This window comes from Otolemur garnettii, unplaced genomic scaffold, assembly GCF_000181295.1.
Source record: "Otolemur garnettii isolate 467f Iridium unplaced genomic scaffold, OtoGar3 scaffold00006, whole genome shotgun sequence".
NCBI classification, from domain to species: Eukaryota; Metazoa; Chordata; class Mammalia; order Primates; family Galagidae; genus Otolemur; species Otolemur garnettii.
This window is the reverse complement of record NW_003852401.1, coordinates 28,458,648-28,464,819: the sequence shown is the minus strand read 5'-3', so window position 1 is coordinate 28,464,819 and position 6,172 is coordinate 28,458,648.

Here is a 6,172-nt window from a genome sequence, read left to right as displayed (position 1 = left end):
GGCTGGGGATTCGAACCCGCCACCTTAGGTGTATGTGGCTGGCGCCTTAGCCGCTTGAGCCACAGGCGCCGAGCCCCACTGACTCACTTCTAATGATAATGTGGCAGAAGTGATGGTATGTCATTCTGAGACTAGGTTTAAAAAGACTTTTCTTGAATATAAAATCTGTATTTTGCTGTTCTATGAACAATTTATACAAAATGAATTGTCTATTTCTTAAGATTTAGAAAAAATTGCCTATAAAATTATCCAGGTCTAGTGTTACCAAAGTGTGATAACTTTTTTTTTTTTGAGACAGAGTCTCACTATGTCACCCTCAGTACGGTGCCGTGGCATCACAGCTCACAGAAACCTCAAACTCTTGGGCTTAAGTGATTCTCTTGCTTTAGCCTCCCAGGTAGCCGGGACTACAGATGCCTGCCACAACACCCAGCAATTTTTTTGTTGTTGTAGTTGTCATTGTTGTTTAGCAGGCCTGGGCTGGGTTCAAACCCACCAGCCCCGGTGTATGTGGCTGGCGCCCTAACCACTGAGCTACGGGCACTGAGCCTATAATGACTTTTTACCAAGTCACTGTCTTAAGTTGTTACTGATAATTATTCTGATTTACTTTTGGTATGTTTTATTTTTCTAGAATATTGCCCATTCTGTCAAAGTTTTTAAATTTAGCATCACAAACTGGTTCATATTCATCACTTGTGCATTTTTAAAATCTGTATCTGTGGTAATGATCTCAATATTGTTTATTTATGCTTTTCTCTTTGATCTCTTGATTAATATTGCCAGAAATTTGACAATTTATTCAACTATTCAAAAATTCAGCTTTTGCTTTGCTGAGACTCTACTGTTTCTCAGTTTTCTATTTTACTTCACTTTAATTTTATCATTACTATTTTCTTCACACTCCTGGGTTTTTGTTTTTTTTTTTTTTTTTGAGGCAGACCCTCCAGCTGTCCCCCTGGGTAGAGTGCCATGGCATTACAGCTCACAGCAACCTCCAACTCCTGGGCTCAAGCGAGTCTCCTGCCTCTGCCTCCCAAGTAGCTGGGACTATAGGTGCCTGCCACAACACCCGACTATTTTTTGGTTGCAGTGTCATTGTTGTTTGGAGGGCCCAGGCTGGATTCAAACCCGCCACCTTAGGTGTATGTGGCTGGCGCCTTAGCCACTTGAGCCACAGGCACCAAGCCATTCTTCTGGTTTTTTGTCTTTTGTTATTTCTTTTTTCTTTCAGACGATTCGATCTCAGCAGCGTTCATTCTACTTCTTTTAGATTTACCCTGTTATTCTCTCTCTTACCTTCCCAAGTACAATACTTAACTATTTTATTTTCATTCTTGATCTCTAATAAATATGTTAAATGCTGTAAATTGCATCTTAAGTTCTTATATTAGCCATATTCCACATATTTTAGTGTGCCACTACTTTTATTGATATTCAATCCTAAAAATAATCCACAATTTCTATTGTGATTTCCTCTTTAGCAGTAGAATTACTCATGGCCAGGTACTGTGGCTCATGCCTGTAATCCTGGCACTCTGGGAGGCCAAGGCAGGTGGATGGCCTGAGCTCAGGAGTTTGAGACCATCCTAAGCAAGAGCAAGACCCTGTCTCTACTAAAAATAGAAAAATTAGCCAGAAGTGGTGGCCCATACCTGTAGTCGTAGCTACTCAGGGAGGCCGAGGCAAGAGGATTGATTGAGCCCAGGAGTTTGAGGTTGCTGTGAGCTATGATTCCATGACACTCTACCCAGATTGACAGAGTGAGACTCTGTCTAAAAAAAAAAAAAATTAAAAAAAAAAAGAATTGGGGGCAGCGCCTGTGCCTCAGTGAGTAGGGCACCGGCCCCATATACTGAGGGCTCAGTTCAAACCTGGCCTGGCCAAACTGCAACAAAATATAGCCAGGCATTGTGGTGGGTGCCTGTGGTCCCAGCTACTTGGGAGGCTGAGGTAAGAGAATCGCCTAAGCCCAAGAGCTAGAGGGTGCTGTGAGCTGTGACGCCACAGCACTCTACCAAGGGCAACAAAGTGAAACTCTGTCTCTAAAGAAAAAAAAAGGATTATTGATGGTGAGTTTTCTGTCTTTTTAGTTTTCAAACATTTGTAGTTTAAAATCTTTTTCTTGGCCTGTTGTGGGGCATACCTATAATCCTAACACTCTGGGAGGCCAAGACAAGAGGATCCCTTGAGCTCAGGAGTTCAAAACCAGCCTGAGCAAGAGTGAGACCCTATCTCTAATAAGAATAAAAAAATTAGCCAGGCATTGTGGCAGGTACTTGTAGTCCCCGCTTCTCAGAAGCCTGAGGCAGGAGGATCACTTGAGCCCAGGAGTTTGAGGTTGCTATGAGCTGGGTTGACTCCATAGCACTCTAGCCGGGCAACAGAGTAAGACATTGTCTCACTGTCACACACACACAAACACACACACACACACTATATATATATATATATATATATATATATACACATATATATATACACACACTTAAGATTGTTAATGTCTAATATAAATGTATCACAATTAGAATATATGTTCTATATAATATTATTTAAAATTTGAGACTTCTTTTATGACTTGTAACAATCTTGTTTAATTTCAGTGTATGCTTGAAAAGAATATAATTCTCATTTGTTTAGTGCAGGGTACACTTTTATTTTATCTGCACCATCTATCTAATTCTCAGACCTGTGTGTTAAAATCTTCTACTATTACCATGAATATGTTAGTGCTCAGTATATGCATGTTTCTCATTGGACTTTGCTGGGAACTTTTTTCCTGAAAGTCATCTTTAACTAGGGTCTATGGGTGATAAGCTTTCTTAATCTTTTCATGTATGAAAATATCTTTATTTTATCCTTACTTCATTTTCACACAATATATTTTTCTCAACTAAAGATTCATGTCTTTCTGCAAATCTGTAATACTGCCCGTCATTATCTTTTCCCCTATTGCTTCTCTGACTTTCCCTCTATTATCTTCTAGAAATCCTATTCTATGTATGTTAAATCTCTCAATCTGTATTCTACAGCTCATAACTTTAATTTCATGTTTTATTTCTTTTATCTCACTGTGCTGCATTCTAAAAGAATTATGCAAAACTAGCTCCTAGTTCACTAATTTATTTTTTATTTTTTTATTTTTATTTTTTTTGAGACAGAGTCTAACTACATGGCCCTGGGTAGAGTGCCGTGGCATCACAGCTTACAGGAACCTCCAACTCTTGGGCTGAAGCAATTCTCTTGCTTCAGCTTCCCAAGTAGCTGGGATTACAAGTACCTGCCACAGCACCTGGCTATTTTTTTTGTTTCAGTTGTCATTGTTTTAGCTGGCCCCAGGCGGGTTTGAACCCACCAGCCTCAGTGTATGTGGCTGGCACACAACCCACTGAGCTATGGGTACTACTCTCAAAGCCTGGTATTAAACAGTGAACCTGGTTTTGATCCTCTGCCTTAGCTGGGCACTAAGGCCCCATTTCAGGCCACAGTTGATTTCTTAGCTACTTCTGCCTGATTTTAGACCCAAGGCCCTGCTGCTTCAGCTCCACTCACTATGTATATTTTTGCTTCATTTTTTTTTTTTTTGAAACAGATTCTCACACCATTGCCCTCACTAGAGTGCCGTGGCATTAGTCTAGCTCAGAGCAACCTTAAACTCCTGGGCTCAAGTGATCCTCCTGCCTCAGCTTCTGGAGTAGGTAACTAGGACTACAGGTGTCTACCACAATGCTGGCTAATTTTTGTATTTTTAGTAGAGACAGGGGTCTCACTCTCACCCAGGCTGGGTCTCAAACTCCTGAGCTCAAGGGATCCTCCAGTCTTGTCTCCCAGAGTGCTAGGATTATAGGCATGAGCCATTGTGCCCAGGCTATTATCTTATTTTGAGTATGCTATGTCTGCTTTGTTTTTGCCTTTTATATTTTGTCTATCATTAGTATCACTGAAGCAAAGATAATGTTTAGAGCATAAGCCTATAGTATGATCTTGACAATAGTGTCCTGCTAATTATAATACCAGGCCTCAAGATGCAAAAGTCTTAGAAAAATTTAACATTCAAAGATGGGGCATGGATATACCAGATGTTGTTCAAAACCTATGTTTTCTAGGGCTGCAACGTTCAGTGTTGACCCACATGTCCTCCCTAAGTGGGAGGCATATGCTCAATGTTGCTGCTAATTATGTGCTTGACCACTGGAAATGGTAGTAGCCAGTTGCCAACACAGGGTTGACCCCATGCTTGATGATCCCTTTGTCTGATGGAATCACCCTTCCCTGAGGTTTCCAGTTAAAGAAAGATAACAGAACTATTAGAAAAAAAATATATGTTTGAAATGTTAAAACCAAGCTTCAGAGATTGATTTACTTTTGAATCCATAAGGATATATGTCCTAAATTAGGAGTGTGTGGTAATGGAGTGGTGATGGGGTGGGAGCTACATGAAAAGCTGTCAAATAGGCTTGGTGCCTGTAGCTCAGTGGTTAGGGTGCCAGCCACATACACAGGGGCTGGTAGGTTCAAACCCGGCCCAGGCCAGCTAAACAACAATGACAACTATAACATAAAAATAGCCAGGCATTGTGGTGGGAGCCAGTAGTCCTAGCTACTTGGGAGGCTGAGGCCAGAGAATCACTTAAGCCCAAGAGTGTAAGGTTTCTGTGAGCTTTGACGCCACAGAACTCTACCCAGGGCGACATAGTGAAACTCTGTCTCAAAAAAAAAAAAAAGCCATCAAATAAATACCACACACTGAGTCTTCCTGGGGTGATTATTTTACCATCAAATTTGGCTGAAAAAGTCATTTTTATATTAAAACAAATATAGATAGCTAGCATTGTGGCAGTGCCTGTAGTCCTAGCTACTCAGGAGGCTGAGGCAAGAGAATCACTTAAACCCAAGAGTTTGAAAGTTGCTGTGAGCTATGATGCCCCGGCACTCTGCCCAGGGCAACTGAATGAGACTCTGTCTCAATCAATCAATCAATCAATCAATGAAATAAAACAAATACAGATATAGAATTAAAACTAAATTCATGGGAGCTTATATAAAACATCAGTCAATCTTCAAAGAAATTAGAAGAATCTGCTATCTTCCTTTTTGTCCAGCCCTTACAATCTTAGATCTTACAATCTTACAATCACTCTTCTAAACTAGTGATTTTTCATCAAAACATCCATAGAGTAAGGTGACCAGATTTTAACATTGGTAAATCGGGACACCATTGGGGGGGAGGGGAGCGGGGCCTCACAACAATGCAAACTTTGATAAGCAGTTCTCGATAATCACTTCTCAACAATTATTTGTTATTATTACAATTTAACATTAAAAAATTAACAAAAATAATATAAAACTCATATCCTGGCGAAATAGCCACACGGCTGCCGAAAACCGTTTATTCCCTTACTGTTCTCCCGCCTGTTCGTGCATTCTTTCCAAAAATCGGGACTTTTTTAAAATGCTGCGGGAGGCGGGGCAAATTGTTAATAATCGGGACTGTCCCGCCAAAGGATGTCTGATCACCCTACCATAGAGAGGAATTCTCATAAGTTCATGAGGTAAGAACCATGATTAAAAGAGGGAATGAAAATGGTCATTTCCTACTCATTCACTCAGTTCAGTTTCCACTTTCCTCCTTCAGAATGAAGGGGGCTAGGGCTCAAGTTAAAAGTCAGTGGTTGTAGATATTCTGATTAAGACCGAGTTCAGTCTTTTTTACCTAAAACAGTTTTACATTCTCTAGAAACACAGAACAAAGCAGGGAGTACACCCTCCTAGTTGAATATTCACAAAAGCATACTAACAGAAAATTGTTATTTCTGTTATTCTTATTTCATTCACACTAGAAAAGTATTCACCCTGTCCCAAGTCTTTGTAGTCCCCTCACCACAATCACCATGTTCTCCAAATTGAAAGTAGAAAACACATGACCTTCTAGTCTTTGAAATTCAGAGTTTCCTAGAAAATACTTGATATATATTGGACAATTAAGTTCTCGAATTCATTCTAGAAAAAGTGTCACATACTGGGCTCGGCGCCTGTGGCTCAAGCGGCTAAGGCGCCAGCCACATACACCTAAGGTGGTGGGTTTGAATCCCCAGCCCAGGCCCGCCAAACAACAATAATGGCTGCAACCAAAAAACAGCCAGGCGTTGTGGCGGGCGCCTGTGGTCCCAGC